Source organism: Carcharodon carcharias, chromosome 9 (genome assembly GCF_017639515.1).
Source record: "Carcharodon carcharias isolate sCarCar2 chromosome 9, sCarCar2.pri, whole genome shotgun sequence".
In the NCBI taxonomy this organism is placed as follows: Eukaryota; Metazoa; Chordata; class Chondrichthyes; order Lamniformes; family Lamnidae; genus Carcharodon; species Carcharodon carcharias.
The window spans coordinates 47,023,242-47,036,080 of record NC_054475.1 but is presented as its reverse complement, the minus strand read 5'-3'; the positions used below and the strand labels follow the sequence as shown (position 1 = coordinate 47,036,080).

The following is a 12,839-nucleotide window of genomic DNA, read 5'->3' as shown; positions in this document are numbered from 1 at the left end:
ACACAGCAACCGGTAATTGAAGAATGTATCATGATCCAGACAAAGTCATGTTTTAAACTAATATAAATGGCTATTAAATTGGCTTTGATAAACAGTTGGTTATGAAAGGTCTCAGGTTCAGTTCTGTGCCTGTGCTGAATTAACTGATCTCATGGGGTATGGTCACCATGGGCCGGGGCTAGTCAGGGGGCAATCATCCCATTTACTACCTAGAGTCTATTGCTGCTGGAAATGACTTGCATGTGCACATCAGGTGAGAACAGGATTGGATTTAGCTGTCGTGAATAGACACAGTCACTCACTACTCAGATTAACACCTAAAGATCAGCAATTGGTAGATATACTCTGATGGCTGTTGGGGTGAATATTGAATGACACCCCAGTTGCAGTGACTGCCCTTGGGAGAAAAGGAGAGAAAAAGGACATGGTGGAAGGAAAATGAATGGCACTTAGAGGATTTAACCTGGTTTGTAAAAGGTGTACAATGATTTTGTGCTATCATGATCTTTCACTACAAAGGAATTTGTGTGCTTTTGTTTCATAAGACTATTCCCCTAGTTTCTATGCCTTTCCTCCTCCTTCAGCAGAGATGCTGGGGGAAGAGGGGCCACCTCCACGTTTCCTGTCACTGGGTGCAGCACCTTTCTTCAAAATAGTTGGTGAAATATTTTTGATGCATTCTAGAAATAGAATGATTGATAAGACCTTTACAAATCACAGGGTTTGGTCAGGAACCATATTTGTTGCTTCTAACTCGCTCCTATTTGATTGTTTCCTTTGTGGATCATCATCTTGACATAGTGGAGAGGCTTAATTGGAAGATCCCTGGAACTCCTTCAAAATCAACTACAATGAACTGGACTCTGGGTGGCCAAAAAATGTCTCCCCCCTCAGATCATGTTTCCTCAGCCCTTTAATGGCCAACGTCCCAGGGGAGGACCAAAAAAACACCAGAAAGACACTCTGAAGCTCTCCTTGAAGCACAGCAACATTGACATTAATGGCTGCTTGCTACAAATTGTTCAAAATGGCAACAGCTTGTCCATCAAGCTACATCATACTTTGAGACTAAATGCCTTAATGATGAGGCAGAGTGGCGGCAGAGAAGAAAAGGAAAGGAAGCAAATCCTTCACTTGGGCATCCCACAGTCTCTTGTCCTTCCCCATGTGTCCAAAGGTCTCCAGGTCAAGAATTGACGTGGTCAGTCACATGAAGACCATATGGCAGAAATTATGACCCTGATTTGATTGTTACTCTGAATCTAATATTCTTTCCATTAAAAAAAACTGGATAAATATAATCCAAGCCAGGCCTAAAGCTAAACCCTTTCCTCAAAATCTTTTGTTCAGGAGCCCATGTACCATACCTATGGGTCTATGTTTCTCCCAGTTGTGCTGAATGTGTTTTTGGCATACTGCTGTCTGAAGGCTCTATCACAGTTGTCCCACAGTAGCTGGCAAGGGATTGGGTCATATGGGTGTGAACACACAGCTACAGCTCCCATATTGGCTCAGTTCCAAGCTGCCACATGGCCTAGTGCAGTGACAAGCAGATTTTGACTTTTATTTCTCAAAACAATGTTGTTTGCAGCAGAGTTTGCTTGCAAACAATAGTTTGTGCTGAACTGGCTACAAAACAGATTCAAATAGCAACAATTCAGTGTTGGAAACTCTTAAAAGCATTTGGCACAAGGCCATAACTGGTGAAGCACTGTGTGCCTGCTCCAGGAACACCCTAACGTCAATAATCCTATCTCGCGCCTTTAAAGCAATAAGTAAGTTCCCCTTAACAACAAACCCTTAAGCTACACACGTCATGTAATGAAATAAAAACTCAGGTGATACAATTCCCCACCACCAATCCTTGGATAGTTCTGTTAGAGATTAACAATCAATTGCTTCATCTTATATTACAGAAGGAGCTTTCTCCCCTGATTACTTGATGGTGACGGGATAAACCATTGCTGATGAATGTGATCATTCTGATAAATACATCAGTAGATTAGAATAATAGCAACATTAAAGCAAATATTTTATCGCTAATAGCGTCCGCTATTGAAACAGAAAGGATAATCTTAGAGCTGGAAAAACTCAGCAGGTCTGGCAGCATCGGCGGAGAAGAAAAGAGTTGACGTTTTGAGTCCTCATGACCCTTCGACAGAACTAGAACTCATGAGGACTCAAAACGTCAACTCTTTTCTTCTCCGCCGATGCTGCCAGACCTGCTGAGTTTTTCCAGGGAATTCTGTTTTTGTTTTGGATTTCCAGCATCCACAGTTTTTTTGTTTTTAATCTTAGAGCTGGTTGTATTTACATTGTTACCAGAAGTAAAATTAAATTCCAGTGCCTGACCTTAATGATCAGCTAAGAATGTGAGTAAACTGTTAATCCACATACATCCATGGTGTTTTCTGTAGCAGTCTCCCCATCTCCCTTAGAGTGTCTGTCTCATACTGAGGTAGGGTTCAAAGGGAGGCAACAGTAGTCCTTCAGTTATCGCAAGTAGCTATACTTCAGTGTGAATCTTGGTAGAGTTTGGCTGCAGGTAATTCAACCTTGAAATCATCGCACTTGAGTACAATCCTGTTCCCAATTGAAACACCACACACACATGCATGCACACTACCTTTTTTATGGACTTTATCTATTCCAAAAGAGCTACATATGAGACTCTTAGCAGTATAGATACAAATGGGCTTCAAATACCAAATCAGCAAAAGCAATATCATAGACCCTATCAGTTCACCTGGGCCCCTGCTAGCTCACATTGATCCTATACTTTCACTTAGTCTCTTGAATCCACATTAACTATTTATATTTCACAGATGCATATTTCTGTAAATGTTTTGTGCATATTCCAATGTGCAGGGTGAGCACACATTCTTTTCAAAAATGTTCCCCTCCTCTCCAGCCCAAGAATTTTCTGTTCCTAATTTTAATACAGAAAAGAGCAGTTTAATTTGAGTTGCAGTCCCTAAGAGGGAGGAAGGGATTACTGTGAGGTCAATGAAATATGCGAGCTATTGGCAGTCATATTTTCTGTTCACCATGTCCCTCCTGTTAGCAAAGCTCTTCTTCAATATAAGGAGAGGGGAGAGCAAAGTGGCCCCTCCTTATGTCTTCTGGCAGCAAATCTGAACAGTAACAAGATCTCTAGTTTTTTTAGCTTTGAAAGGAGGTGTCCAAGACATAATCTTTTAGTATGTAATAGAGGAAAATCCCATAAATCATCCCAAACTGAATATCATGTGTAGGTCCATGGTCCCAAAATAGAAACAAATAATTTTTAGATTTATAGAAGGAATTTTTCTTCACACAAGAATTGATCAACACTACAAACGGCCTCCTGGATAGCGCAATAGGTGAATTAAGATGGGCTGAATGGCCTACTTTCTCCACAATTGTCTTGCGATTATAATTCAATCTCACAGATGGATCCTGAGAGAAGGGAACTGCACATCCATTGCTGCTTGGAGATGACAGAGGCACCAAGTGCTAACATCAAAGGTGTAACCCAGGGCTGGAGAGATGAGCTTTGCTATGGTTGTGGCGACTTATAGTTCAGCACTAACGTGGCATTCAACTAACCCCTGCACCCACCCTGACCGCCACACCCGGCACTCTATAGGAAAATTCACCTACCTCTATTCATGGGTTAATTTCTGAGAGTTGATCAGACTTTGTGGGATGAACTCCCTAACATCAATCTTAAATGTATCCATTACTAGTTTGAGCCTGTGCCTCTTGCGAATTGTATGCTGTTTAATTTAGAGTAATTTTCTGGATTTGCTTTTTTCAAACCATTTACTATCTTGGATGTTTCTGACAGTTCAACTAGCCATTTTAGATCGTGTTTTAACCCTGTGAAATCCTGGACAGAATATCCTCATCTGAAAGGGTATTACATTCTTAAACACCCAGGAATGCCTTAAATGACCAAGAAAACATGAAATATAAAACATCTGTATTTATCAACTGTGCTCCAAAAAGAACTGTAGGTGGAAATTTGGAGAAAGGGCAGAGTTGACCAATGACGCAAGTATTTCCTGCTAATACACACAGTCATTGCCTTCACCAGGCCTGCTCTGCCCCAGCATTTTCCCCTTCACAAGGTGCTGATTCTCTAGCCATCTGCATCCCGCTCTACTGGCCATTCATCAAGTGTGAGCCCTGACAGGAGATGCCAATAGGCTTTTCTACTGTGAGATGCCTCATAGCCAAGATGAATCCCGTCACTTACCTGATATACACGCACGAGTGCACGCACACACACTCTCTGTATTTTCCAGCAGTGGTCCACTGGACAGCAATCACTAACTGCATCCTCCTCCCCTCCCTAAACCGAAGGATCAGAGACCAGCACCCCTGCCCTGGCCCTGCTATAACTGAGATCAATCAAACTCAGCACAAACTAGGGATTGGACCAGGAACTTTCTTGCACTCTTATAGCCTACCCATTGATCCATCAGAGGAGCTCGCAGTTGCACTACTTGCAATTAGCCCACTACTTTTAAATAGTACATGCCTTCCTCATTGAATGTGGTAGAGATAAGTCAAATACTGATCTCTGTCCTTAAGATAAATGTCCACGTTGAAGGTCTGACAAGTCCAATTTATTGTCAATGGGATTCACTACTAGTGTAAGACAGCAGGAATAGAATGTGACACAGTTCTGTGCATCTGATGCAATTGTGTAAAAGGAAACACAGGAGAAAAACAAGCTTTTCCAGTTACAATCAGTTTGCAACATCCAACATTTGCCTGTTTTTGATTTTGACAAGTGTAGGGTCATCACTTGTGTATAAACTCAAAAAGGGAACAAAAATGCTGAGCTAGGGGGAAAAAGCGAAGCTGTGCGACTAATTGGATGGGTCTTTGAAAGGGATGGCACTGGCACAATGGACCAAATGGCCTCCATCTGTGCTGTATGATTCTATAATCACATTGTCACTTAAATCTCTTCATGTTACACAGCACATTTCTTTTGATTTATGCAACCTATAAATTCAGACACTTTTCAATAGACCAACTTACTCAGAAGCATTTTAAGATAAAGCTAAGTTCTGCCTATCACTTATTCTGATCAATACAGAAGACAGGAGATCATTTAAAAAAATTAGAGGGAAAAAACCCAACAGGTTTTGCCAGTAAACTCAATTGTCTTTCATAATCCACTGCTTTTAAAATCACTCCAGGTCTTTAATATATTGAGCTGCTATAATAAATTTTACTGCTTTTCACAAATGGATGTTGATAGATGGACATCAGACTTACCTCAACTCAGGACCTTTCTCTTTTGAAAAAATAAAAGAATTCTTTGTATCCACCGTCAGGTTGCTTGGCTGAGGACTGTGTCTGGTACAGCTCCACAATACACCTTGTACTGATGTTTCCTGTTTGCTTAAAGCAGCTGAAGGTAGTGGCTGAATTTATAATCACACATTGTTTACCTGTACAAACACAATAGGCTTGTATCAGTTGGCTATTTGTGTATCCCAGCCAGTGATTAACTCTTCAATACATTTCCCAGTTAACTCCAGGAAACAAGTTAGAGCAAAGGAACATTTTGCCCCTATGTTTGGGTGGGTGGGGGGTGGGGGGGCCGTGATGGGGCAGGGAGGGGGATGATTGCAGTCCAGAGGACTTCTTTGTGGGTCTGCTGCTGGGCAAAGGGAGCCATCTAAAGATTCAGATTGCATGTGGTCTGTGGCACTGGTCCCTCTGGCTTGCATGGTTATGCCCGCACCAGTGCGGCCCCAGAGAAGGAGCACACTGCATCTGCCAGCATGTTTGAGGCTTTCCCCAACCAGTGGGCTCCACAGGGACTGCAGTTTGCAGTGGGCATGGGAAATAATATTACTACTTTAAGTTTCCTTTTTTTAAAGAAGAAGAAAGACTTGCATTTCTATAGCGCTTTCATGACCAGCAGACATTTCAAAGCAAATGAAATACTTTTTGATGTACAGTCACTGTTATAATGCAGGAAGGTTTGGTTCTTTATTAGTTATGCCCCTCTAAGAAAGGGACAGTCCTGATAGTTTGTTTCTTGATCACATTGGGCAACCCAGTGTGTCCTTAATGGTTATTTGAGAGGTGATCTTATTGAAACATACAAGACCCTGAGGAGACTTGACAGTGTGGATGCTGAAAGGATGTTTCACCTTGTGGGACAGTCGAGCATTGGGGATATAGTTGGAAAATAAGGGGTCTCCCATTTAAGATGGAGATGAAAAGAATTTTTTTCTCTCTGAGGGTTGAGCCGTTGGAACATTATTCCCCCCCAAGAGTGGCGGAGGCAGGCTCATTGAATATTTTTAAGGCAGAGGTAGATAGATTCTTGACTAACAAAGGAGTCCAAGGTTAACGGGGCAGGCAGAATGTGGAGTTGAGGCCACAGTCAGATCAGCCATGATCTTATTGAACGGTGGAGCAGGTTTAAAGAGCCGAATGGCATATTCCTGCTCCTAATTCATATGTTTATTTGTTTATTTATAATTGGCATACACAATCCGGGAGTAGAAACAGACTGGACATGGGGGGATGGCAATTTCTTTAGGGAGGGGAGATTGAAAGACAAAATAGAAAAGGAAGAAACGGGGTATGGGGAAGATTTTTTTAAAATGGAGAAAGCAAAGTGTAGTACAGAAAACCAAGCTTGAAAAGAATAGGAGAGGACGTGAGCTAAACTATAAAGGCGCTGTTAAGTGATGCCCAAATAGGGCTTTTGGAGTTAGCCAGTGAGATTTGGCACAACTCAAACTCCCACAAGCACAAACCCCTACAAGTGTCCCAATATGTGTTCTAAAGTGGATGCAATTTTTATAGATCCCCTGAGGAGTAATGAAACAATTACGTTTCAATATGAAAAGATCGCCAAACTGTTGTCCCATCAACAGCTGGTCAGCCAATAGCAGTGAATGAAAAGAGTCCTGAGGTAGATATACCAGATGTACCAGTGGGGCTTTTAAAAACCTAGAGGAACAAAAAGAGGCTGAGACCAGCTAGGAGTCCCACAATTTACACTTCCTGAGATAGAATAATTTTGGAAGGAGATGGGAGGGAGATTTGCACTAGTTTTCAAGGGGCAGAAGCCAGGCACCTTAAAATCATGGGGAAAAATTTACTGCCCCCATTTCTGCCCCCAATTTAGCCTGACAGGGCCTCTCACTTAACAGCAGGAGCCAGCCAGTTTCAGGTTTTACGCTCTCTTTTAATTTGAAACCAGGGTTCTGTGAGGTCGTTAGGACCCTCATCAACACTTTAGGAGACAGCTTGCAGTGTGCAAGCTGAGGTCAAAAAGAATAAAACAAAAATAAAAATAAAAATACCCGGAAAAACTCAGCAGGTCTGGCAGCATCTGCAGAGAGGAACACAGTTAACGTTTCGAGTCTGTAAGACTCTTCAACAGAACTAAGTAAAAATAGAAGAGAGGCGAAATGTAAACTGGTTTAAGGGGGGTGGGACAAGTGGACCTGGATAGAGGGCCAGTGATAGGTGGAGATAGCCAAAAGATGTCATAGACAAAAGGACAAAGAGGTGTTGAAGGTGGTGATATTATCTAAGGAATGTGCTAATTAAGGGTAGAAAGCAGGACAAGCAAGGTACAGATAGCCCTAGTGGGGGTGGGGTGAAGGAATCGAAATAGGCTAAAAGGTAGAGATAAATCAATGGATGGAAATACATTTAAAGATAATGGAAATAGGTAGGAAATGAAAAATCTATATAAATTATTGGGAAAAAAGGGGGGGATCAGAAAGGGGTGGGGATGGAGGAGAGAGTTCGTGATCTAAAATTGTTGAACTCAATATTCAGTCCGGAAGGCTGTAAAGTGCCTAGTCAGAAGATGAGGTCCGATTCCCCCCCTTTTTTTCCAAAAATTTATATAGATTTTTCTTTTCCCACCTATTTCCATTATTTTTAAATGTATTTCCATCCATTATTTTATCTCTACCTTTTAGCCTATTTTGATTCTTTCACCCCACCCCCACTAGGGCTATCTGTACCTTGCTTGTCCTGCTTTCTACCCTTAATTAGCACATTCCTTAGATAATATCACCACCTTTAACACCTCTTTGTCCTTTTCTCTATGACATCTTTTGGCTATCTCCACCCATCACTGGCTCTCTATCCAGCTCTACTTGTCCCACTCCCCCTTAAACCAGCTTATATCTCACCTCTCTTCTACTTTTACTTAGTTCTGTTGAAGAGACATACGGACTCGAAATGTTAATTGTGTTCCTCTCCGCAGATGCTGCCAGACCTGCTGAGCTTTTCCAGGTATTTTTATTTTTATTTTTGTTTTGGATTTCCAGCATCCGCAGTTTTTTGCTTTTGTCAAAAAGAATAAAACTTGCTAAGTTAGCAAGTTATCCACATGGGGCCAAAAGGAGCAGGAATGCTCTACAAGAATTAACTTACAGGCTACCTTCCCAACCCTCACTCTCCAATCCCCCTGTGACCTACTTTACTATTGGCCAGCTGATAATTAAAATCTGCCCCAGCAAGATGAGTCATGGAAGGAATGGAACTTTCTACTTTCTAGCTTTATAGGGTTTAATTTTCTGGTAAATCTACCTCAGGACTCTTTTCGTTCACTGCTATTGGCTGACCAGCTGTTGATGGGACAATAGTTTGGTGATATATTCATATTGAATCGTAATTGTTTCATTTCTCCTCAGGGGTCTATAAAAATTGCACCGACTTTAGAACACATGTCGGGACACTTGTAGGGGTTGACGCGTGTGGGAATTTGAGGTGTACTAAACCTCATTGGCTAACTCCAATATTTTACTGAAACTGCAAAACATTTTTTTTGCAAAGTTACTGTTGTAACATTAAACATTTATTTGGTAAATACATGACATATACAACTTGCAGTGTTATTATGGTCGAAAATGGTGGCAATCTCCCTGGCTCCTCTCCCGCAAGGAAAAGCTGACAAACAGATTTTATTCAAGATGCTGCAATTTTAAGATCATGAACTGATGTGCTATTTTAATCTGGAATGTGAATCTTGCACTTGCTGGTTAAGGTTAAAATTCAGCATGTCACACTGTTGGAAGTGGGTGAGAAAGAGTCAGTTTTTTTTCCCTCAATGGCTGAGAGGTCTTATACAGAACGGGAGGAAAGAGAGAGAAAGAGGAGCTGATGGGAGAGCATTTGTTGGAACTCTGCCCAAAGCCTTTCAGAAATTCACTCCTCGATCTTTAGTTGTGCTTGAGAGGTTCGAAAATGCTCAGCTTTGATTGACATTTTTACTGACCTCCCAAAATTCTGCTAACCCAGAGTTTAGAGTCCAGTGACTAGCTCTCATCACTAAGGGGCATTAATCAGGAATGACAGGGAAAACCTCATGACTTTTAATTTATCTTCTCTTTACATCCTTCACATCTCACCTTTGTCTCCAATTGAGAGAAGAGGCAGTCAACCCCTCTGGCACCGCTGACCTTGCTCTGGAGCTACCAAGTCAAACGTTTGAACTAATCTTCCATTTTTACATGCATCAATAAAGCAACTCAGAAATGTCTTTCTTAAGATTATGCCAGACAGCCTCAATTTTCATTAAAATATCTCTAAATCACTTGAAAACCCTGGGGAGAAACATAGAGTAAAAACATAGCAGAAAGCTCCTATTACAGATCAGATGTGCCCTGCTAGAATGGCAGATGACGCTGAATAACTTAATTCTCACAGGAAAGAAAAGCTCGCAGGAAGGTCACATAACAGGACCAAAGTGTCCCCATTAATCTTTCAGAATAAAAGGTGCAGCTAAACTTGGAGCTGCTATTCTGCACTGATCACTTCTTCAAAAAACGCAGAAAATGAAATGAATTTAGTTCTGATGAATGGTCAATGGCCTGGAACGTTAACTCCATTTCTCTCTCCACAGATGCTGCCAGAACAGCTGAGTGTTTCCAGCATTTTATGTTTTTATTTCAGATAATAAATTGCTGCCCCGCATACTCCAATTACTCCATATGTAAATAAGCAGGCCCTTAATGAAGTTTATTTAAACAGATTAGCTTGGGTACAGAAACATCTGACACTTGAATCAGACCTTATGAAGTTGCAGCATCAGATATATGTTAACAAAAGAGTCTGTCAGAGAGGAAGGTGTCACAAGTCCAGTTTAGAAAAATGGTTACAAATTTGAGGGGTCAGCAGGCCTCAAGCTAGAGTTGCCAACTCTAGTTTGGTTTATTCCTGGAAGTTGGATCAGATGAAACAAGATGATTGGCTCAGAAACAAGCTATTTGACCCAACCAGTCCATACCAGTGTTTATGCTCCACTCGAGCCTCCTCCCATCTTTTCTCACAGAATGGGTGCAGCAAGGAAGGAGGCTATTTGGCCAATTATGCCCATACTGACTCTCTGCAAGAGCAATTCATCTAGGGCCACTCCCCCTGTCTTCTTACCTTGGCCTTGCACTATTTTCCTTTTCAGGTAATGATCCAATTCCCTTTTGAATGTCTTAACTCTCAGGCAGTGCATTCCAGATCCTAACCACTCACTGCATAAAAAAAGATTTTCCTCAGGTCATCACTGCTTCTTTTGCCAAATACCTTAAATCTGTATCCTCTGGTTGTCAATCCTTCTACTGATGGGAACAGTTTCTCCCTATCTACAGACACCTCATGATTTTGAATACTTCTATCAAATCTCCTTGAACCTTCTCTTGTCCAAGGAAAATAGTCCCAACTTCGCCAATCTATCTACATTACTGAAGTTCCTCATCCGGAGAACCATTCTTTTCTGCACCATCTCTAATACCTTCACATCCTTCCTGAAGTGTGATGCCTAGAACTGAATGCAATACTCTAGTTAAGGTCAAATCATTGTTTTATTTAGGTTTAACACAACTTTTATAATCTCTGCCCCTCTTTATAAGGTCCAGAATGCTGTGTGCGTTAACCACTCTCTCAACCTGTACTGCTGCCACCTTCAATGAATTATGCGCATATGTACTCAGGTCCCTTTGTTCCTGCATCCCCTTAAGAATTGTACCCTTTATTTTATGTCATCTCTTTGCATTCTTCCTGCCATAATGAATCACTTCACATGTCTCTGCATTAAATTTCATCTGCCATATCTCTGCGCATTCCACCAACCTGTCTATGTCCTTTTACATTTCAACACTATCCTCCTCAGAGTTCACAATACTTCCAAGCATTGAGTCATCTGCAGATTTCGAAATTGTGCCCTGTACACCATGGACCAGGTCATTAATATATATCAGGAACAGCAGGGGCCCTAACATCGATCCCCAGGGAACTCCCCTATAAACCTTCCTCCAGTCCAAAAACAGCTATCCACCACTACTCTCTATTTCCTGTCACTCAGCCAAATTTGTATTCATGTTGCTACTGTCCCTTTTATTCCATGAGCTCTAACTTTGCTCACAAATCTGTTGCACTTTTATCAAATGCATTTTGAAAGACCATGTATACCACATCAATAGCATTGCCCTCATCAACCCTCTCTGCACCTCTTCAAAAATTCAAGCAAACACGACTTGCCCTTAACAAATCCACCTAAATCTACCATTGTACCTATCTGTTCCCTTCTCATTCATATGCCTGTCATGTTTCCCCTTAAATACATCTATATAACTGATTTCAACCACTCCCTACGGTAGTAAGTTCTGCAATCTCATCACTCTTTGGGTGAAGAAGTTTCTTCTGAATTCCCTAATGGCTTTCTTGGTGACTATCTTATATGGATAGCTTCTAGTTATGCTCTTCCACACAAGAAGAAATATTCTCTCTGTATCCACTAAACCTTTCGTAACTTTAAAGGGCCTCAGCCCTCTTTTATCAATTGAGAGAAGAGACCCAGCCTTTCAATCCTTTGCTGATACATATACGCAGGCATTTCTGGTATAATTCTTGTAGTAATTCTTCTCTGCCCCCTCTCCAGTGCCTTTATATCCTTTTCATAATATGGCAACCAGAACTGCAAGCTGTATTCTAAGTGTGGTCTAACCTAAACTTTAACATAGGGTTAGCATAACTTCCCCACTTTTCAATTCTTTATTGACCTCTCACCTTCAATAATGCTCCCCCTTTCCATGAATGGCTGTCCAACATGCCCATCATTGGGGTATCATCTTCCTGCACCAATTGAAAAGTGAACAGAATCTTCATTGCACAATTGGAAGATTCTGGATTATTGGTGAAACAGCCTTTTCCCCCATCTCTGTGTTTTTTTACAGCATATAAACATAAATGTTGAAAGAAAGTGGAAAAAGTACCTTACGATTGTGTTTTCTCAATGCTTCTCTGATCGTTCTCTCAGGTTGCTCCTAGCAGATTTAACTTTCATTTCTGGAGACTCCAGGAAAATCCAGGAGAGTTGGCAATCCTACCCCAAACTGAGCATTTGCAACAACTAACTTTGCTATTTTGCAGTACTGATGGAAATTCCCAAGTGCTTCTGGATTTTGTGGTATTCTGGTGTTTTGCCACCAGCAATGGCAGGGCTTGCTGGGGTCCTACGTAAAGTTTTGGATCAGGAACAGGATCTGCTCAAGGCTGCTGGTTGTGCAGTTATATGGGTCATATAACACTAATGCTGCCCCATGACTTTGCCGATGATATAGCGGGTATATTAGAGAGCTCGGCTTGTGTGGATTGACCACTAATCCCAATGATAGCTGTTAAAGGGCCTAGCACCCTCCTGGAGTGGCTCGTGGATTCGTATGGGTTGCACGGCAATGGCACCCGCTCTGGTCACCAGCAAAGAATAAACCTGATTCAGTGAATGGCATGCAAAAGTCAGAATGCTCAAGAGCCGTAGCAATTGTGTGAGGGCCTAAACTGGACTGACTTCAGGTGTACTC

At 41.6% G+C, this 12,839-nt stretch overlaps 1 protein-coding gene across 2 annotated transcripts in view; it reads right to left on the bottom strand.

The window, feature by feature from the left end:
* LOC121282206 (SAM pointed domain-containing Ets transcription factor) overlaps nt 1-5,394 on the bottom strand; it is an 80,327-nt gene extending 74,933 nt beyond the window's left edge. The window contains exon 1 of one of the 2 annotated variants that reach the window (XM_041195792.1): nt 5,275-5,394. The gene's annotated coding sequence lies outside the window, so the exon portion shown is untranslated. Of the gene's footprint in view, nt 1-4,240; nt 4,271-5,274 lie in introns of those variants that run through there. The other variant, XM_041195793.1, reaches the window with a different exon arrangement.
* Nucleotides 5,395-12,839: the final 7,445 nt, after the last annotated feature.